We start from the raw sequence: 24,026 nt of genomic DNA, 5'->3' as shown, positions 1-24,026 counted from the left end.
GCGACCCCAACATTGTAGCCTCTGCCTTCTGGGTCCACCAGTGCAATCCAGGCAAACAATCCCTGGATCTCAGACAGAACTGCATAATAGTGGCCTGCAGGCCACTGTAATAGTCAGAGAATCCGCACATGCACACCGTGCCTGCTAAAAGCACATGCGAATAGCGCCAGCGTCACATTCTTTACTTAGGCAAAACTGAAACCACAACGCATACTCCCAAACCAGCGAACCTCTCTCATCTTCCTGAAAAAACAGTCCAGAAAACAGAAAGAGACGATCATAGCCCGAACTACAAACTCGAGGAACAAACAGTGAGGATTATAAATAACCAGATGGCCAGAGGCAGACATAAGAACACTCCCAACAAAAATCAGGACATAATGACCTCACCAGCAATCCCACAAATCAATGGACACTTCAGTTCACTAGATACACAAGAAACGACTTCAACACTATGTTTTTTCAGCTATTAGAGGTCCATATAGATGAAATGAACAAAGCCCTCACAGAAATAGCCACAAAAATCAAGAAAAACATAGAGGAAATAAAGCTCTCAGAGAAATGACCATGAAAATTGAGGCAAACAAAGAGGAAGTGAACAAAGCTCTCAAAGAAATGTCCACACAATGAAGGCAAAAAAAGAAGAAATGAACAAAGCTCTCATATAAATACAGGCAAATACAGCCAAACAAGTAGAGGCACAATTAGCGATATATAAAGAGGAAAAGGGACAAAAAAAAAAAAAAAAAAAAAAGAAGCCGTCATTGAAAAGCAGGACTCCACATTCAAACAGATGAAGGAAATGGTACAAGACAGGAAAACAGAATTAGAATCAATTAAGAAAACACAAATAGAGAAAACCTATAGCTGGAGAACATAGAGAAAAGATCAGGAAGTATGAAGGTAAGCATCACCAACAGAATACAAGAGGTGGAAAAGAAAATCTCAGTGCCAAAGATACACTTGCAGAAATTGACGTCTCTCAAAGAAAAAATAAAATCAGAAAAGTTCCAAACACAAAACTTTCAAGAAATCAAGGACACCATGAAAAGACAAAATCTAAGAATAATAGGAGTACATAAAAAAGAAGACATCAGGCTCCAAGATCCGGAAAATATTTTCAAGAAAATTATAGAAGAAAATTTTCCCAACTTAAAGAAGAAGATGGCCATAAACATACAAGAGGCCTACAGAACACCACATAGACTAGACCAGAAAAGAAATTCTTCATGTCACATCATAATCAAAATACTGAACCTGCAGAACAAAGAAAAAAAATTTAAAATAGCAAGCAAAAAAGGCCAAGTAACATGTGAAGGTAGACCTATCAGAATCACACCAGATTTCTCAACAGAAGCTATGAAAGCCAGAAGGGCCTGGACAGAAATCATGCAGTCCTTAAGGGACCACAAACGCCAACCCAGACTACTATACCCAGCAAAACTTTCAATCTACATAGACAGAGAATTCAAAATAGTCCATGATAAAACCAAATTTAAACAATATCTACATAGTAACCCAGCTCTACAGAAGTTACTAGAAGGGAAAATCCAACCCAAAGAAAACAACTACATATAAGGAAACAAAGGAAATAGATAACTACACAAGAACAACAACAACAACAACAACAAAAGAATAAAAGCAATGAAACTCAGCAACACAACAAACCCCACATCAAAAGAAAGTAACAATTGTTGGTCACGAGTATCTCTCAACATCACCGGACTCAACTCCCCAATAAAAAGACACAGACTAACAGAATGGTTGGGGAAACAGTATTCAACATTCTGTTTCATCCAAGAAACACACCTATGTAACAAATATAAACACTACCTCAGAGTAAAGGGCTGGAAAAATATTTTTCAAACAAATGGTTTCAGAAAACAAGTTGGAGCAGCCATCCTAATATCTAATAAAATAGACTTTCAACCCAAGTTAATCAAAAAAGATAAGGAGGGCCATTGTATTCTCATCAAAGGAAAAATCGACCAAGAGGACATCACAATTTTGAATATCTATGCCCCCAATACAAGAGCACTTACATTCGTAAATAAAACATTATTAAAGCTTAAATCACACATTGATCCTAATACCTTAATAGTGGGAGACTTCAACACCCTACTCTCACCAAGGAACAAATCAACTAGACAGAAACCAAATAGGGAAATAAAAGCACTTACAATGTCCCTAAATCAAATGATCTTAATAGATGTCTACAGATCTTTTCACCCAAACTCAAAAGAGTATACCTTCTTTTTAGCACCTCATGGAACCTTCTCCAAAATAGACCATATAGCTGGTCACAAAGCAAGCCTCAACAGATTAAAAAAAAATTGAAATAATCCCTTGTATTCTGTATGACCACCATGGACTAAAGCTGGACCTCAACAACAATGGAAATAACAAAAAGAGGCATGCACATAGAAACTGAACAACTTGCTACTCAATGACAGCTGGGTTAAAGATGAAATAAAGAAATTAAAGACTTCCTAGAATTCAATGAAAATGAAGGCACAACATACCCAAATTTATGGGACACACTGAAAGCAGTGTTCAGAGGAAAATTTATAGCACTAAGTGCCTTCAAGAAGAAATTTGTGACATCACATACAAACAACTTAATGGCCCAACTGGAAACCCTAGATAAAAAAAGAAGCAGATACACCCAAGAGGAACAGATGGCTGGAAATAATCAAACTCAGGACTGAAATCAATCAATTAGAAACAAATAAAACTATTCAAAGAATCAATGAAACAAAAAAACTGGTTCTTTGAGAAAATCAAGATAGACAAACAATAAGCCAAACTAACTCAAAAGCAGAGAGAAAGTATCCAAATCAGCAAAATCAGAAATAAAAAGGGTAACATAACTACGGACACTGAAGAAATCCAAACAATCATTAGGTCATACTACAAAAGCCTACATGCCACAAAATTTGAAAATCTACATGAAATGGACAATTTTTGTTAGATTCCATTTACCAACATTAAGTCAAGATCAGGTAGAAAGACTGAATAGCCCTATATCCCCCAAGAAAATTGAAGTAGTCATTAATAGTCTCCCCTCCTAAAAAAGCCTAGGGACAGATGGTTTAAGCCCAGAATTCTACCAGACCTTCAAAGAAGTGCTAACACCAATATTTCTCAAACTATTCCAAAAAATAGAAGCAGAAGGAACATTACCAAACTCATTCTAGGAAGCCACAGTCACCTTGATACCTAAACCACACAAAGATCCAACAAAAAAAGAACTTCAGACCTATCTCTCTTATAAACATTGATGCAAAAATACTCAATAAAATACTTGCAAACTGAATCCAAGAACACATCAAAGATATCATCCACCATGACCAAATAGGCTTCATCCCAGGCATGCAAGGGTGGTTCATCATATGGAAATCCATCAATATAATCCACCACATAAACAAACAGAAGAAGAAAAACCACATGATCATCTCCTTAGATACTGAAAAATCATTTGACAAAGTCCAACACCCATTCATATTTAAAGTCTTGGAGAGATTAGGGATACAAGCACATACCTAAATATAGTAAAGGCAATATACAGCAAGCCAACATCAAATTTAATGGAGAGAAACTTAAATCAATCCCACTGAAATCAGGAACAAGACAAGGCTGCCCACTCTCTCCATATCTCTTCAAAATAGTACTTGAAATCCTAGCCAGAGCAATAACACAACTAAAGGAGATACAGGGGATACAAATCAGAAAGGAGGAGGTCACTATTCGCAGATGATATGATTATATACATGAGTGACTCCAGAAATTCAACCAGAGAACTCCTGCAGCTGATGAACATCTTCAGCAATGTGGCTGGATACAAAATCAACTAAAAAAAAAAAAATCAGAAGCCCTCCTATATACCAGAGACAAAAAGGCTGAGAAAAAAATTAGGGAAACAACACCCTTTGCAATAGCCACTAATAACATAAAGTACCTTGGGGTGACACTAACCAAGAAAGTGAAAGACCTGTTTGAGAAAAACTTCAAGTCTCTGAAGAAAGAAATTGAAGAAGATCTCAGAAGATGGAAATATCTCCCATGCTCATGGATTGGTAGGATTAACATTGTGAAAATGGCCATCCTGCCAAAAGCAATCTACAGATTCAATGCAATTCCCATCAAAATACCAACTCGATTCTTTACAGACCCTGAAAAAAAGATTCTCAGATTCATATGGAGAAACAAAAAGTCCAGAATCTCCAAAATGATACTGTACAACAACAGATCATCTGGAGGTATCTCCATCCCCAATCTCAATCTGTACTATAGAGCAATAGTAATAAAAACTGCATTGTATTGGCATAGAAACAGAAAGGAGGATCAATGGAACTGAATAGAAGACTCAGAAATAAACCCATACACCTATGAATACTTGATTTTTGACAAAGAAGCCAGAACCATTCAATGGAAAAAAGACAGCATCTTCAACAAATGGTGCTGGTCCAACTGGATGTCTACATGCAGAAAAATGAAAATAGATTCATATTTATCACCCTGTACAAAGCTAAAGTTTAAATGGTTCAAAGACCTCAACATAAAACTAGATACTTTAAATTGGTTAGAAGAAAAAGTGGGGCACAGCCTTGAACTCATTAGCACAGGAGACAACTTCCTGAAAAGAACACCAACAGCACAGTCTCTAAGAGCAACAATCAATAAATGGGATCTCATGCAAAAGATCCTCTCTGTATATACTATAGCTACTAGCTTAATATGTTTACGAGACATTTGATTGTGAGCACAAGAGGGTCTCTGATTCTTGTGCCTGTCCTTGAGCATTTTTTCTTCCTGTTGCCTGGGTTGTGTCCAACTTTGATATGATGATAATAATATTTGCTTTACTTTATTATATTTTATTTTTTCATGTCTCCTAGAAGCCTGTTCTTTTCTAATGAGAGACAGAGAGAAAGGGAATGGATATGGATGGGAGAAAAGGTGGATATTATATGAGAAAGAAATGTATTTTGATAAAAAATAAGAAAGTTACACCATATTGAATGATTTAGGGCTTATTCCACATATAATGGATTGCCATTAAAAATTTATTTGTGAGTTTACTGGTGTTGATATCGAACAGTTTTTACATTTTGAAAAATTATTTTTCCTGAAATGTGAATAAATACTTACAAACGTGGAATATGATTAACTTTATATTCAAAATTTTTCCATAGATGAGATCATTTTTTTATTTTTCTCAGCTTTTTAAGAAATGAGCAAGCCTAACTGAAATATTACATAAAATTATTTGGATAAATCTTATTCCTACCTAATTGCAGGCATACTCCATACCACTAGGAGACTAGATGTCCAATATTGGCTTCACTATTGATTAACAAGAATGACTTGGCAAGTTTCTTAAACACAATTGATGGGCCTACTCATCTTCCAAAAACTTTAAAATTGCCCTCCCATGGTACCAAGATACTGTGAGATTAATGGCTACATTTATATGAAACAGCGTTATGTAGCAACAGTTTCTATGCAAATTGGCTACTTAAAATGTAAGTGTGGTCATAAAACAAATTAAACGCTGCCCTTTAAATTTTGAGCTTCAGAATGATCTACTGAGAAAATGACTGAAATCAGAAATTGTGTAAACTATATGGATTCATGAGAAAGAAAAGAATTAGTACTCTTAGAAGTTTATGAAATCATTGTGAGCATTTTAAACAAAAGCTACATAATTGGGTGTAAAGTATCATGTAATATTTTTAGTATTAAAAATGCTAACAACATATATTCAATACATATTTTACTTGATAAATGTATTTAAGATGAAAATAATATATTGATCACAATTATCAACCATTTCTTTCCCATTTTTTCTTATTCCATGTATTTCATTTTATGTACATTTTATTATATTTCATTGTGTGTATGTGTTCCAGTACAGATGCCCACTTGGCTGGGCATGCACTTGGAATTCTGTGAATTGAATCAGGTTATCAAGCACTTTTACCCACTATAAGCCATCTCACTGGTCCAATTAAATATCTCTTAAATCAGGGCCTCTTTCATTGCTTAGCAACCAGTCTATTAGACATATAATCTCAGTATGTTTTTCTTTAAAAGCATAGTTAAATGGACATATCAAGAAAAGAAATTTATCAATTCACAAATAATATAATTAATTTAATCAATGTCTCTTTTCTTTACCTAATTACTTCTATTGTGACATGCTTTCTTCACTTCCAGAGCCTTTTCTTCACTGCTCATTTGGTTGTGACACTATTTAGGTGATTAAGGGTCTGCTTTGACTCACTTTTTCCCTGCAATACATGTCTTAAACCGTTGCTCTCAATGAGGCAAAGGGCCAGGGAGAGGAGAGAGAGAGAGAGAGAGAGAGAGAGAGAGAGAGAGAGAAATAGAGAGAGAAATAGAGAAAAACAGAGAGAAACAGAGAGAGATATCAGTATATCAGCCTCAGTCTCCAAAAGCAATTAATTCAGACTGCTTGCTGTTACAACATTTGAAAGACTCAGGTTACATGACCAATAAGTTTAGGGTATCTCCATCAAAACAGAGTTGAATCTCCAAATAATTTGATCTCTTGAAGTATTTATAGTGGTGTTTTTGTTTGTATTCTTTGCTTGTTTATATCAACAGAAACATTGCTAACTCCTCCGTACTGCACATGTTGGTATTTTGTTTTATTTTGTTTGGTCTCAACTCTATTGTGCTCTTTTCCTTTTTCTTCTTAACTAGATTAACACTATGACTAATATATACACACTTTTACTCTCAAGTTTTTATATTTTAAGACTGGAAAGACAAAGTAAATTAAGGGAAGTTGAGAAATAAAAAGAACCAATCAGGCCTTCATTAATGTGCCTTGCTACTCTAGAGTCAAAGATATTAACACAATTGACTGAACCACTGCAAAGATTGTCCTCAGAGAAAAATCCTTTTAGAAGAAATATCTCAAACAAGAGTAATAAAACAGTTAATGAACCTTCTTCTGGCTAAAATATTTGTTTGTCCACTGTGACCTGTTTTCTTTTCTAATAGAACAAATTTTAGCATACATTTTCTAGTATTTGTTCAAACATTCAAAATAAAATGTAAGTTTGCATAGCCATACTTATTCAGGTGTGTTTGATATGTGTGTTGTGGCCCATTGTAGCTGATTTTTTTTTTTTTTTTTTGTCAGCTTGGTATGAGCTTGAGTCATCTGAAAAAAAGGAGAACATCAGTTGAAGAAATACAACCATAAGACTGGTTTTTAGGCTAATCATTTGTAAATTTTTTTCTTTTTAAATTTGCTTTACATCCTTGTTGTAGCAGCATCCCTCCTCCACTCCCAGTTCCACCAACTCTCCCTTCCTGTCCCTGCTCCACTAACCACTCCTCTTTTCCTAGAAGGGGAGGTCCCTCTCCCATTCACCCCAGCTCACCAAGTTGCATCAGGACTGAGCATATCCTCTTTCCTCTGGCCTGGCAAGGCAGTCCTGCCAGGCAAAAGTGATCAAAAAGCTGGTAAATTAGTCCTTGTTCAATGTTGTCCCCACTTCCCTTAATAGAGGAGCCACATGACACTTAAGCTACCCATCTGCTACATCATTGATATAGGTGGCCTAGGTCCAGTTCCTTCATGGCCTTTGGTTGATGCGTTAGACTCCACAGGCCTTTCTGGGTCCTGGTTAGTTGACTCTGTTGGTTTTCTTGTGGATCTCTTGTCATCTTCAGGTCTTTTTTTCCTTTCTCGCACAATTCCACAAGACTCACTACTCATTGCCCAATATTTGGTTGTGATTCTCTGCATCTGTTTCAAGGAGTTTCTGGGTAGAGCCTCTCAGAGGACAATTTTGTCAGGCTCTTGTCTGCAAGTTTAGCAAAGTGTCATTCATAATGTCAGGGGTTGGCACTCTCTGGTAGGGTGGTTCTTTGGATTGGCCAGGCATTGGTTGGGCATTCCCTTAATATCTGCTCTATAATTATTCCTGCACATCTTGTAGGCAGGATAAATTTTGGGTCAAAGTTTCTGTCGTTGGGTTGGTGCTCTTCTCCCTCTGCTAGACTAGTCTTGCTAGTATGTGTTTTCTTCAGTCTCTACAGCCTCTGATGTTAATAGTCTCTGCTTGATTTGCTCTCATCCTCCCAGGAGCCTACCCTGAGTTTCTCTTTTCTCTACAGGTCTTCTGTCTTCTTGCACTTGCTCTCCCCAGATCTGATGTCCACCATAATAACTCTCTGTGTCTCCTCTTCTTTCTTGTTCCCTCTCTTCAGCCATTACTTCTGTCTATTTTATCACCCCTTCTGAGTGATATTTATGCATCCTCACTTGGATACTCTATGTTATTTATCTTCTTTTGGTCTGTACCTTTTAGTGTGCTCATCCTATACTATATGGCTAAAATCCACTTTAGGTGAGTACATACCATGTGCATATTTCTGGCTCTGGGTTAACATACTCAGGATGAAATTTTCTAGTTCCATCTATTTGCCTGCAAATGTCATAATTTCTTTGTTTTGATAGTTGTGTACTATTCCAATGTATAAATGTGACACAGTTTCTTTCTCCATTCTTCAGTTGAAGGACATCTAGGTTGTTTCCAGAAACTGGCTATTGTGACTAAAACTGCTATGAACATAGTCGAACAAATGTCGTATGATGGAGAGTCTTTTGGATGTGTAACCAGTAGAGGTATAGCTGGGTCTTGAAGTAAAGCTATATACAATTGTCTGAGAAAGCACCAGATTTATTTCTAAAGTGGTTGTATAAGTTTACACTCCCATCAGCAATGGAAAAGTATTCACCTGCTCCACATCCTAGATAATATGTTTTGTCCTTTGAGAATTTATCTTAGGCATTCTGACTAGTATGAGATGGAATCTCAGAGTTCATGTGATTCGCATTTCCCTGATGAAAGAAATTGAGCATTTCTTTATGTGCTCCTCGGCCATCCAAAATTTCTCTGATGAGAACTCTCTTTTTAGATCTGTGTCTCATATTTTAATTATGTTGTTTTGTTTCATGGTGTTTGACTTCTTGAGTTCATTCTATATTTTGGATATTAGCCCTTTGTCAGATGTAGGACAGGTGAAGAAATTTTTCCAATCTGTAGACTATTATTTCATTCTATTGACAGTGTCTTTTGTCTTCCTGAAGTTTTTCAGTTTTTAGAGGTCCCATTTATTAATTGATGATCTTAGTGCCTGAGCTGTTGTTGTTCTGTTCAGGAAGTTGTCTCTTGTGCCTTTGAGTTCAATGTTCTTCCCCATTTTCTCTTCTAGTAGATTTAGTGTGTCTAGTCTTATATTGAGGTCTTTGATCCACTTGGACTTGAGTTTTGTGCAGGCTGATAGATTTGGATGTATTTTAATTTTTCTAGATGTAGAAGTATAATTAGATCAACATCATTTTTTAAGACTTTGCTTTTTCCATTGCATGATTTTGGCTCTTTTGTTTAAAATCAGGTGACCATAGGTATGTCAGTTTTCTTCCGGGTCTTTGACTTGATTACTTTGATCAACCAACCTGTTTCATTGCCAGTAAAATGCAGTTTTTATTACTATTGCTGTGTAGTATAGGTTGAAGTCAGGGATGGAGATACCTCCAGAAGTATTTATATTAGTTGGATTGTTTTAGCTATTCTGGGTTTTCTGTTTTTCCATATGAAGTTTAGAATTGTTCCTTCAAGGTCTGTAAAGAACTGTGTTGGTGTTTTGATAGGGATTGCATTGATTCTGTAGACTGCATTTTATAAGATGACTATTTTTACTATGTCAATCTTACTGATCCAAAAGCATGGGACATCTTTCCATCTTCTGATACCTACTTCAATTTCTTTCTTCAGAAACTTTTTTTTTTCAGAAAGTTTTTGTCATACAGGTCTTTCACTTGCTTGGTCAGAGTTATACCAAGGTACTTGATAATATTTATGGCTACTGTGAAGGGTAGAGTTTCCCTTGTTTCTTTCTCATCCTATTTGTCATTTGTGAACAGGAGGGCTACAGATTTTTTAAAATTAATTTTATTTGGAGCCACTTTGTTAAAGCTGTTTATTAATAGCTATAGGAGTTCTCTGGTGAAATTTTTGGGGTCGCTTATGTATACTAGCATATTATCTGCAAATAGTGATAATTTGACTTCTATAAATACTTTGCCTTTCTATAAATTCTAATTTTCAAATATTTTTAAATCTAATATTGCATATGTTACTGATGGAGTCATGTAATTTTTTGTTACACTAAAAGAGAAAGATGATTAAAATTAAGACCAAAAAAATGAAAGACACCTAAAATAGACATTATTTTTCCTGATAAAGTCTGAATGGGGAAGGTGACTTTGATCTGTGGATAAGAAGGCATGCTTCATTCTGTTTCCAAATTATTTAGAACTGTTCACACAGCCATGGGTCAAGTCATCGATTATAAGCTTTATAATTGAGGATGTTCTTCTACAAATACTGATAAAATTACTGATAAAAATAAGAAATTCCATCCCAGGGTTGGTTTTGTTATTTAATATCAGAAAGAAAAGGAAAAGCTAGAAAGCAAGAGGCAGTCTCAAATGTGCTCAGATCTCCTCACTTTTATGAGTCACATAGGTCATGAAGAAGTAAAACTCATCCCATGGAAAGAAGAATAGAAAGTATTCTTCTCAGCAATACCTAGTTAGTCCTCTGTCACCAACATACAAATATTTTATAAGCAAGAAGAATGCTCATTTTCTAACCAGTGCAAAAGTGAAACTGTCCAATGCCTCTTATATTTGAACCACACAGTAGACTCTTGATGAGAAAAAAAATAAACTACAGCAGTGTAATTAATTGTAATATTATAATACGTTGGTAAGATACTGGATACTAGTGTCTAGTAATTATAAACTAGTGAGAAAATAAAAATTTATGTTATTAAGGAAAAAGGGCAGTTACGGAATCAGTTGTCAGCAGAAAAACTAATTAATTTAGGTGCTTCAATTAAAGAAGTAAGAAAAAATGAGGGCACTTTGTGACTTCTCGTTAAATGTGTATTTTTGTTTATTTATTGCAATTTCCACTTTTCAGCATGCTTTCTGACAAGTCATTTTAAAAGAGTAAGAAGCAGTATGTTTAGAAGGAAATGCTACCAAAGCAATCATTCTTTAAATGTTAAAAACAAAACAAAACAAAAAACAGAATGTAACATTTAGAGTTCACATTTTTAGAGAGACTACAAGAACATCTTTTTTTGAGCTAAAAACTATAACAATGTTTAGAATGATAAATGTAGAAATGAAAAGACCTCAGATTAAAGCCATCTATATTAAACTCAAAATCATAGCTTTATATTATTATATTCAGGGGGCTAAAATGATGTGCTAGTGGGTAAACCACTTGACCCACATATATGAGGATGAGAGTTCAGATCCCAGCATCCCCATTCTACATGCTGTGATGAAGATGATTCCATGTGTATAAAGGTAGCCTGCAGGAGGTATAGACAGGGGATGTCCAGAAGAAACTAGCTAGAGTAGCCCCGCTGGAGCACTGTACTTTCAAATGATAAAACCTGCTTCAAACAATAACTAAAGAATATACAAAACTTCAAATCAGACTTGCACACACAAATGCACAGAACTCCTTTACACTTACACATATACATGTCCCAAAACATGTACACCAAACACATACCAAAAGATTAATAAATATTCACATATACACAACACACTTATAAAAATGTATATATAATTTATACAAACTAGAAAGTTCTTAACTAGGGCTAAGCTACATATAAATAAAATAGCCTGCTCAGGGAATTCTCTCATTTCAATTTTATGATCATCAACATATAATCTGCACCCAAAAATGTCATAGTTAATCCTCCAACAGTATTGTTTTTAACAAATCTTAATTGTTTGCTTTTGCCATGAAGACTCAGGAGTCAGATGCTGGGGTGAAAGCTTACTAGCACAGAAAGGCAAAGAAAGCACCTGCTGACCTTCCTCCTCAGCCAAAAAGCAAAGGAAAGGGGGGGAACCACCTTTCCTTTTTCAAAAATCTCAACTGAATATTCCTTCTTTCTGTTTCTTGTGTGTTTTGTCATCCATTCTTCTGACTTCTTGTTACTCTCTGTGCTTTTTTTTTTTTTTCTTCTTCTTCTATATTCACTTTCTGTCAACTGGTTGCTTGCTCTGCGTCTTGACCTAGGCTTATCCTCTTTTAATTAAAGGTGCTAGGGCTGAGCCACACCACAACTAGAAACAGGTTTTTCAGTAAACAACACAATTTTGGGCTTCACAGTGTTATCAAATATCCTGCAACACAACACTGTTTTGAAATGGTCCAAAAAAAAAAAAAAACTGAAATTAGTGAGATGTTGGTAGATCCCTGTAACAGTTAAATAAAAAATTGTCAGTCCTACACAGAATGAAACATAATGAAGATACTTTGAGCCTCTTAGGGTGGACATGTACAAGGAGGGGCAGGAACTGTACACTGAGGACACTTTAGCTTTCCACACTCTTAGCCACATATGATGAACAAATCACTGATGCCAACTAAGTGTGTGACAAATTGTGAGGTTCAGCCAGCAGGACAGCCCCAATTACATTTCACTGAAAAAGTAAAATTGATAATGAAGACACAAATTCTTTATTCTAATATAATACTGTAAGGTATAAATAGAACGTGCAAAAAGGTTTTAAGCTAAACCAAGAGGCAAAAAAAATTGCAAATACATCCAGGCTTTTCTATATTAAACTTTTCTTCTTCTTGTTGTTGTTCTTATTATTATTTAAAATTTATTCACATTGTATCCCAGTTGTAGCCCCCTCCTTCATCTTCTCCTGATTCTACACTCTCTTCCTCTTTCTCCCCTATTCCTTACTCCTAGTCCAATGATAGGGGAAGTCCTCCTCCCCTACTGTCTAACCCTAGTCTATCAGGTCCCATCAGGACTGCCTTCCTCTGTGGGCTGACTAGGTTGCCCCACGAGGGAGGAGTGATCAAGGAGCAGGCTACCGAGTTCATGCCAGAGACTGTCTCTTCTCCCCTTGCTAGGGACACAAATGGAGCCAAAGTGTTGATGGGCCACATCTGAGCAGGGGGTCTAGGTCCTCTCTCTGCATGGTCTTTAGTTGATACACCAGTCTCTGCAGTCCCCCCACCGCACATCCAGGCCCTCCTTTTTGTTTTGGCTTTGTTGTTATTTTTGTGTGGCTCCTGTTGCCTCAGGGTCCTTTTACATCCCTCTTCTTCCATAAGATTCCCTGTGCTCAATTCAAAGTTTTGGCTAAGAATCTGCATCTGCTTCGATCCTCTGCTGAGTGGAGTCTTTTAGAGGACATCTGTGGTAGGCTCCCATCCTGCTTCTTCGCTTCTACTTCTTCTGTCATCTATCCTGTTTTTCCTTATGAATGAGAATTAAGCATCTTCCCTAGGGTCCCACTTCTTCTTTAGGTTCTTTTTTTTTTTTTTTTGTATTTTATTTTTTTCTTATCAGTTACATTTTATTAACTCTGTACACCAGCCGTGTCCTGATCCCTCATTCCCTCCCAGTCCCTCCCTCCCTCCCTCATCTCCACCCTGCCCCTTGCCAAGTCCACTGATAAGGGGGACCTCCTCCCCATTCATCTGATCCTGTTTTATCAGGTATCTTCAGGACTGGCTGCAAAGCTCTCCTCTGTGGCCTAACAGGACTGCTCCTCCCTTGGAGGGGTGGGGAGGCCAAAGAGCCAGCCATTGAGTTCCTGTTAGAAATAGTCCTTGTTCCCCTCACTATGGGAAACCAATTGGTTACAGAGCTACCACAGGCTACATCTGAGCAGAGGTTCTAGGTTACATTCATACATGGTCCTTGGTTGCATGTCAGTCTCAGATCTGTAGATTTTAGTAGGATGATCCCATTTCATATGGATAATATCCGCTTATAAGTGAGTATATATCATGCATGTCTTTTTTGTTTCTGGGTTACCTCATTCAGGATGATCTTTTCTAATCCCTCCATCTGCCTGAAAATTTCATGATTTCCTTGTTTTTAAAAGTTGAGTAGAAAAGATCATTCTGAGTGAAGTATCCCAGAAGGAGAAAGAAAAACATGCTATATACTCGCTTATATAGACCTACAAGATATGATAAACATAATGAATTCTATACACCTAAAGGAGATAAACAAGAAAGTAGACATGAGGTAAGATGATCAATCTTCACTTAGAAAGACAAATGAGATGTGCATTGGACATATGACAGGAGTCTACTGCAGAAGGCATCTGAAAGACCCTACCAAGCAGCGTTTCAAAACAGATACTAAATCTCATAACCAAACCTTCAGCAGAAGGAGAGCCAGTATGACAGGGAAAGGATAGGAGCTCCACAAAGACCAAATATATCTGGGCACAGGGGTTTTTCCTGAAACTGTTTCTCCAACCAAGGACCATGTATGGATATAACCTAAAACCTTTACTCAGATGAAGCTCGTAGTAACTCAATAACCAATTGGTTTCCCATAGTAAGGGGAACAGGGACTATCTCTGACAGGAACTCAATGGTAGGCTCTTTGACTCCCCACCCTCCAAGGGAAGAGCAGTTCTGCTAGGTCACAAAGGAGGACTTTGCAGCCAGCCCTGAAGATAAGTGATAAAACAGGGCCAGATGAAAGGGGAGGAGGTCCTCCCCAATCCGTGGATTTAGAAATGGGCAGGGAGAAGCTGAGGGAGGGAGGATGGGATTGGGAGGGAATAAGGGAGTGGAATACAGCTTGGATACAGAGTTAATAAAATGTAACTAATAATAATAAAAAAAGTTGAGTAGTTTTCCATTGTGTAAGTGCAACTCAATTTCTGCATCCATTCTTCAGTTGAAGGACATTTAGGATGTTCCCAGATTCTGCCTATTACAAATAAAGCTGCTATAAACAATAGTTGAGCAACAACAACAACGAAAAACCAGACACACTAAATCAGTTATAAGAAAAATTGGAGAAGATCCTTAAACTCATTGGCACAGGCGACAACTTCTGAACAGAGCACCAACAGCTCAGGGTCTAAGATCAACAAACAATAAATGGGACCTCATGAAACTGAAAAGCGTCTGTAAGGGAAAGAACACTGTCAATAGAACAAAATGACAGACTATCGATTGTGAAAAGATCTTCACCAATCCTACATTTGACAGAGGGATAATATACAGATATATAAAGAACTCAAGAAATTAAACACCAACAAATCAAACAATCCAATTAAAAAGTGAGGTATAGAGCTAAATGGAGAATTATTAACAAAAGGATATCAAATGACAGAGAAACAAATGTTCAAAGTCTTTAGTCATCAAGGAAATGCTAATCAAAATGACTCTGAAATTCCATCTCATAACCATTAGAATGGCTAAGATCAAAAATTCAAGTGACAACTCATGCTGGAGAGGATGTGGAGAAAGAGGAACCCTCCTCCGTTGCTGGAGGGAATGTAAACTGTGAATAGTGCTACCTCAAGACTCAGCTATACCACTCCTGGACATATATACAAAAGATATTCAACCATACAACTAGGACATTTGTTCAATATTAAATATAAATGGAAAGAATGAAATCTGAAACATAGATAAATGATGGAAAAAAAAACTCATGTGTTCTTAGCTTCAACCTCTGGTGGTTGACAGACACATTTGAGTTCATTGATTCATTTTTTTGTTTATTTATTTATCTCTTAGAGATTCACATGCCTTTCTTTATGGGCATCACTATGAAAAATTGAAGTCTAGTTAGTTTATATCTCATAAAAAAATAGTGTGAATGAATGTTCCTGAACTACTTGCAAGTGATAGAGAGAGTACATATTTGCAAATTACTCAGCTAGAGAAAAATTGAATACAAAGTTGTTTACTTGCCTTCATTGAAAATGTACTTTGTTTTCTCCTGCAATTATGGAAACACTGGAAAGGGATTTGGAATATCACAGTAGTGGTATAAATAAATATTTTAGTAGTAAAATAAAACTGTGAAGATTCCGGTTTCAGCTGAATTTTGTAAGAAAGGAAATTAAACTACACAAAATTTTAACTGTTTTTCTCAAATTTATAATGCCGTCTAGAGACAGAAGATAATAAAGATCTGTTTTCTTTGTATTTACATTTTTTACTTGTTATCACAATTTCTCATCAGGTTTTAGAGAATGCATCATGTAAAAGAGTGACTGTTTGCCATATATTATTTTTCCCACAAAAATGAGAACTGAAATGTACTGTTGCCATTCCTTTACTAATAAGGAAACAATGAAATTCACAGTTGCCTAAAATAAAGTAAAATAAAATAAAATAACACAACAAATCAAACTGAAAAAGTAAAATATTTTGTACAATGAAAACTTAACACACTAAAATCAATCTGGTGCTGTGTCAGGAAACTGGGAATAGCACTACCTCAAGACCCAGCTATACCACTCTTGGGCATATACCTGAAAGATGCTCCACCACTAAACAAGGACATTTGCTCAACTATGTTCATAGTACCTTTATTTGTAATAGCCAGAATCTTGAAAGAACCTAGATATCCCTCAGTGGAAGGATGGATATAGAAATTGTGGCACATTTACACAATGGAATACCACTCAGCTATTAAAAACGAGGAAATCATAAAATTTGCAGGCAAATGGAAGGAACTAGAAAAGATCATCCTGATTGAAAGGATCGTTTTGAGTGAGGTAATCTAGAACCAAAAAAGGCACACATGGTATATACTCACTTATAAAGGATATTAGGCATATAATATAAGATAACCATACTAAACTATACAGGTCTAAAGAAGCTATATAACAAGGAGGACCCTAGGGAGGATTCATGTATATATCCCAGCCATAGTATCCTCCCTCTTTCCCTCCCAATCCCACCCTCCCTCTCTCATCTCCTCCCTGCCCCCTTCCAAGTCCACGGCTAGGGGAGGTCCTCCTCCCCTTCCATCTGACCCTAGCTTATCAGGTATCTTCAGGACTGGCTGCAATGTCCTAATCTGTGGCCTAGCAAGCTGCTCCTCCCTCGGGGGCTGGGGGAGGTCAAAGAGCCAGCCATTGAGATCATATCAGAAATAATCCTCATTCCCCTTACCTTGGATACTGAGCTACCATGGACTACATCTGAGCAGGGGTTCTAGGTTATATCCATACATGGTCCTTAAATCTCATTCAGAATGACAAAAGGATAGACACCAGAAGTGGTGGAAGAGAGGAAACAGGATGGGAGCCTACCATAGTAGGCTCCACTGAACAGGGTATCGAGTTAGATGCTGAGACTCACAGCCAAAGTCTGGTCAGAGCACAGAGAGTCTAATGGAAGAAGGTGGGGGGTTAAATGTCATAAAGGAGACAGGAGATCCACAAGGAGACCAACAGAGCTAAAAATTCTGAGCCCATGGGTCCCTGCAGAGACTGATGCACCAACCAAAGATCATGCATGGAGAGGACTTAAAATCCTTGCTTAGATGTAGCCCAAAGGCAGCTCAGTGAGTTCCCAAGTAAGGGGAGCAGGGGCTGTTTCTGACATAAACTCAGCCACCTGCTCTTTGATCTCTTTGATCACTTCCCCCTGGTGATGCAGCCTTGCCAGGAAACAGAGGAAGAGGATCTAAACAGTACTGATGAGACTTGATGAGCTAGGGTCAGATTCAGGGGAGGAGAACTCCCCCTTTTAGTGGAATAGAGGAAGGGGACAAGAGGGATGAGAGAGGAAGGGTGGGCCCTGGAAGAGATGAGGGAAGGGGCTAAAATCAGAATGTAAAATAAAATATTGTAAAAAAATCAATTAATTACAAAGAGACACTAAATAAAGAAACTGCAAAATATTCTAGAAGATGGCAAAACCTCGTGTTCTCATGAATGGTAGGGTTAATTTTATTATTGTTATTTATTTACTATTCTCACTCAACATTATGTTTTCTAGGTCTACCCATGTCGACATATAAAATAATTTACTGATTTTTATTTTAACCTCTATAAAGGACTGTCCCAGAGTTAGAAATTCAGCAATTTGTGTCCATAGCATCTGTGTTCAATTATACCCTTCCTAAAATTTTTTCTTAACCCCCATTGGTGCAAATGTATGTATGTATGTATACACACACACACACACACACACACACACATATATATATATATATATATACCACTGGGAAAAGTGTGCATATATATATACATGCACATATATATATATATATATATACACATATATATACATATATGTAGATATATGTATACGTATATATAATATTTCCACTAATTACTTATAATGAAGACAAATAGGTACATGTAAGTCTATAAATGTGCTAAGGCAGTTTTTTTGCCTGAATGCTGAAGCTTATCATCTTTTGTCTTCTGAAGCTATTATAACTACGTCTTCCCTTTAAATCGGTTAAAACGTTTATTTATGCTGATTTTCCAAATATCAAACACTGTCACCCTCCCGAACAAAGAGCAGTTTCTCAGGGTAACCCATCCTGCCCTCCTTTGTCTCTACCCTTGTGATTTACGTATAGCTTATAAATTTATTATGCTTTTAAAATGATGACAAAAGTTGCATGTGTATTTGCTTGCGTGTACATTTGTGCACCTTGAGCATGCAGCAGCCTGTGGGAGATGGAAGATTGTAACTGATCTTCTAGAACTGGAGGTACAGGCACTTGTGAGCTACCCTGTAGGTGCTGGAATCCAAACCTGGGTCTATTGCAAATGTAGCAAAGGCTCTGAACCACCGAGCCATATCTCTAGCCCCAAACTTTACATCTCATTTTTATAAATATAAAGCCTGCCTTACATCACACGATAGAAATAGATCCCCATACTCTGATTTCTGTAACATTTGCACTTCCTGTATTTAAAATGTTAGTGGAATCTGCTAATGAATCCATCTCAGGTTGCAGGTTGTGAAAGCATATGTGTGAAAAACTTTCATTACAATTTTAATTACTCTACTAATTATCAATTTTTATTAGCACATATATCAAATTTTAGTACCTCTAAGCAACAATTTCAATTTGCAGGTCAGGAATGTGAGAAAAGCTCAGCTTGGCAGTTCCTCACTGAGTCATTTGGGAGACAGAACCTAAATTTTCTCTGGTGTCATGCACGACGTACATATGACAGGCTCACATCCAGCCTGCCTTCTTCACACAGTTGTGACCTGATGAAAGCTACTGCTGGGAGGTCATACCTGCACAGCTATTGCCTCTGCAGGTGGCTCTTGCAGGAGATTTTGCACCCTCCCCTGTCCAGCGTCCTACGACAAACAACTCTTGCATAGCTTTACATTTTACCTTGTCAAAGCTTCCTGTTTCTATACTATTCTACTTTCTGCAATGGCTTACTACATGAGCAATTTCACTCAGTACTCTTTTAACATCTCCTCTCTCTAGGATTTCTCACTTCTCATGAATTATACAGAAATTATACCACTGGACAGCACCTGATGGGCTTTTGAGGATTGGCTCATAGTTTTAACTTCTTTTATGTTTTGGGATTCTATGATTAAATCTCTGAAGCTGCCAATGATCGTCATGTATAAACAGCTCATGTCACCTAGTGCTGCAGTTCTGAACACTTAGTTTAGGTCTGTCTTCCACTGCTTTACTTATTCCTCTCATAGTTCTCTTGAGATTGTAACAGCTTTTCCTCATGCTTCTGGATGCTGAACCGAGGTCTTCCCACACACTAAGCGACCACTGTACAAGGAAACTCAATACTTACTGTGGAGATTTTGTCTACTTATCTCATCATTCCTGAACCTTCGTCAGCAGATAAATTTTCTTTTGTTTTTATTTATCAGGGAATACAACAGAAGGCTTAGTAATTTTCTTGTTTTTGAAATTTCTAGCTCTACATCGTGTTTTCTACATTTAAACATTGTATATTTAAAAAAAAAAACTTTAGTGAGCTTTTCACTATGCTGTGGCAGCTAAATTTTCTATATTAAGAACACATTTATTTATCCTCCCTCCCAGTTTTGACATCCGTGAGGAAGGAGTAGGGGTCTAAGCATATAATCATCTTTGAGTTACTTCCCTGTCCTTTGATATGTGTTTGGTTTTTGTTAACTTAGATTGACTTATTTTTTTTTTTTTAACAATTAGAACTTCTGTGTTCTTATGAAAAATGTCCTCTAGTGTTTCCCCTGAATGACCAAATATATGAAATTCATGTTGGCTGGTTAGAATTTGAGTATCTCCAACTCCTATGTGAGATTGTCCCTTGAATATTTCCAGACCTTCTTTCTTACTCTCTCAGCAATTCACTCCATCCCAGATACCAATGGATTCAAAGGTCTTTGTCTTTAAGTACTTGGATATTTTAATTAAAGGATTTCTTTCCTTTCTATTATTGTCTTTTTTTCAAATTCTTCTTGTCAGAGCTTCATTGAATCATATATCTAGACTCTTCCCTGAAAAAAGATGTATATGCTTTTCTCATAATGCAATTTGCATTAGTTCTAATTGTCTGATGAAGTACAGTTGACTCAAAGCAGCCTAACCACACTTAGTAAAGTTATAGTTGCAAATAAAACAGGACTGTGACAACAAACCTTATGCTGGAATTGAGCCAGGGGAACCATTTTCCATCACAAATAATTCATTGTGAAGACTTTTACATTCAAACAAATACATCTCAGCATAAGATTTTAATACAAAGAGTATTTTTCAATATTAACAGAAAGCTTCAGCAAAATACTTGATTAGATAATATTATTACTCACACCTTAGAGGTTATTAATTTGTAGTTTATCTAAGTAATAATATAAATATTGGTTCTGGACTCTTGCCATTGTTAGATTCAAATAAAGAGATAGGTGTGATTTTCCCTCATGACAGATATTGTAACCGCATATTGATTATTTGTCTTTTTAAGGCTTACTGGGTACTACATGTAAACTTCATTAAGCCAGAATAAAAAATTAAAATGCACCACATTAATTTTTTATAATTTATTTCTTCATGCCAAATGCATTTTCAGAACAAAGATAGAAAGCTGGCCAATATCATGCTAGCATGAAGAGAACTGTTATTTTGCCATACTTAATGAATACCACCCAGTGTTTTATGACTAAGGGCCCAGAAGTCAGCCCAACTGGGCCTGCTTGGCTTTCCTAGTTACTAACAAATATTTTAACAACTAAATTACATCTAATTACCTTTTTTTTACTCAAACTGAAAAACAGGAGTTATACCCAATACTGAGTGTTATGAAGACTAGTACAAAGAATATGTTTAAAGGTCTAGTATAGTGACTGCAACAAGTCAATACTAAAATGGTTAGGTAATGTTGTGATTTAACTGATCTAGAAGAGGTATGAATGAGAGGCAGGAAATTCTTGCAACAATATATTTGAAACATTTACTCTGTCAATGTGGTTGAGCCACAAAATAGCCAGGTAATTCATTAGCATTCACTAATGTAGTATTTGCTACTAACATCCTAAATGCAGAATAATATTATTGATATTAATTCAGTCATATGAAAAGATAGCATATTGTGTAAGTTGGTATTGCCTGAATCTGGGTAACAATAAAAATGCCAGAAATTTAGTTGATTATAAACAATAGGAACTTCTCACAAAATTGAACACTTGAAATCTAAATATCTAGGTTCTGTCCAATAAGTTATTGAGGAGGAGCTTCTCCATTGACCCTTCATTTGCATCACTGAGTTCTCACACAGGAATGGAGACCACTTTCTACCTAGGTCCATGTTAGCAATCTGTGAAATCCAGTCATAAAAGTCTTTGTCCTCATTCCCAATGTCATTTCAAATTCTCCCTTAATCTTTTTATTCTGTCAAATATGGGGTTGGGCTTAAATACATGAATAGAAAGGAGCATGAGCAAAAGTCTGACTCTAGCAAATGTTCTGTCTGTCTCTCAACTAGAAAAAAAATGGAGACTGCTTTTGGTAGGATGGCCATTTTTACTATGTAGATCCTACTGTGTCATGAACATCTTCTGATATCCTCTTCAATTTCTTTCTTCAGATATTTGAAGTTTTTTTTTCAGACAAGATTTTCACTTCTTTGGTTAGAGTTACACCAACATACTTTAGGTTTTTTGTGGCTATTGTGAAAGGTGTTGTTTCTCTACTTTCTCAGCCCATTTTGTTTTGTTTTGTTTTGTATAGAGCCAGGCTACTTTTGTTTGTTTGTTTATTCATTTATTTATTTATTTGTTTATTTTGAGTTCATTTTGTATCCAACTACTTTGCTAAAGGTGTTTATCAGCTGTAGAGTTTGTTGGTAGAATTTTGTGGTCACTTATGTACATTATCCTGTCTTATGTAAATAGTGATACTTTGAATTCTTCTTTTACAATTTATATCCCCTTGATCTCCTTTGGTTGTCTTATTGATCTATCTAAGACTTCAAGTACATTGTGGAAGAGATACAGACAGATTCAATGCAATTCCCATCAAAATACCAATATAATTATTTAAAAACTATGAAAAATTTCTCAAATTTATATGGAAAAACAAAAACAAAGAAAAAACAGAATAGCTAAAGCAATCCTGTACAATAAAAGATCTTCAGGAGGTATCTCTGCCCCTGATCTCAAGCTGTACTATAGAGCAATAATAATAAAAACTGCATGTTACTGGCATAGAAACTATCTGGTGGGTCAATGAAATAGAACCGAAGACCAAGAAATAAACCCATACCAATATGGACACCTGATTTTGGACAAAGTGTCAAAACCATAAAATGAAACAAAAGATAGAATCTTCAAAAAATGGTGCTGGTCAAGTTGGATGTCCACATGTAGAAAAATGCAAATAGACCCATATCTATCACCTTGCATGAAAGTAAAGTCCAAGTGGACCAACAATCTCACAATAAAACCAGACACACTAAATCTGTTAGAATAAAAAGTAGGGAAGAGCCTTGAACTCAATGACACAAGAGACAACATCCTGAGCAGAGCACCAACAGCTCAGGCTCTAAGATCAACAATTAATAAATGGGACCTCATGAAACTGAAAAGCTTCTGCAAAGTAAAGAACACTTTCAACAGAACAAAATGACATCTTACAGACTGGGAAAAGATCTTCACCAACTCTACATCTGACAGAGGGCTAATATCCAGAATATATAAAGAACTCAAGAAGTTAAACAGCAACAACTCAAGTAATCCAATTTAAAAATGGGGTACAGAGCTTAACAGGGAAATATTGAATGGCTGAGGAACACTTAAAGGCAAATGCTCAACATCCTTAGTCATCAGGGAAATGCAAATCAAAATGACTCTAAGATTCCATCTTGCACCCATTAGAATGGCTAAGATCAAAAACTCAAGTGACAACACATTCTGGAGAGGATGTGGAGAAAGAAAGCCCCTTTTTCATTTCTCCTGGGAACACAAACTTTTACAACCACTTTGGAAATCAATCTGGTGCTTTCTCAGAAAATTGGCAATAGCCATATCTCAAGACCCAGCTATTCCACTCCTGGGCACCCAAATGATGCTCCAGATTCAACAAAGACATTTGCCCAACTATGTTAATAGGAGATTTATTTTTAATATCAAGAATCTGGAAACAACTTAGATGTCACTCAATGGGAAAAATGGACATAGAAATTTTGGCACATTTACACAATGGTCTACTACTCAGCTATTAAAACAAGGAAACCATGAACATTTGCAGGGAAATGGATGAAACTAGAAAAGATCATCCTGAGTAAGGTAACCCAGACCCAGAAAGACACACATGTTATATACTCACTTATAAGAGGATATTAACCATATAATATAGGATAACCACACTAAAATCTACAGACCTAAAGAAGCTAAGTAACAAGGAGGACCCTAGGGAGGATGCTTAAATCTCATTCAGAATGACAGAAGGATAGACACCAGAGGTGGTAGAAAAGAGGAAACAGGAAGGGAGTGTATCATAGATGTACTCTGAAAGGCTCCATCCAACAGAGGATTGAAGCAGATGCTGAGACACACAGCCAAAATTTGGGAAGAATGCAGGGAGCCTTATGGAAATAGTGGGCAATAAAAGGACCCAGATGGGACAGGATAACTACAAGGAGAACAACAAAGCCAAAAATTCTGGAC

Source organism: Psammomys obesus, unplaced genomic scaffold, assembly GCF_907164565.1.
Source record: "Psammomys obesus unplaced genomic scaffold, mPsaObe1.curated_primary_1811, whole genome shotgun sequence".
Lineage (NCBI taxonomy): Eukaryota > Metazoa > Chordata > Mammalia > Rodentia > Muridae > Psammomys > Psammomys obesus.
This window is presented reverse-complemented; position numbering follows the sequence as displayed.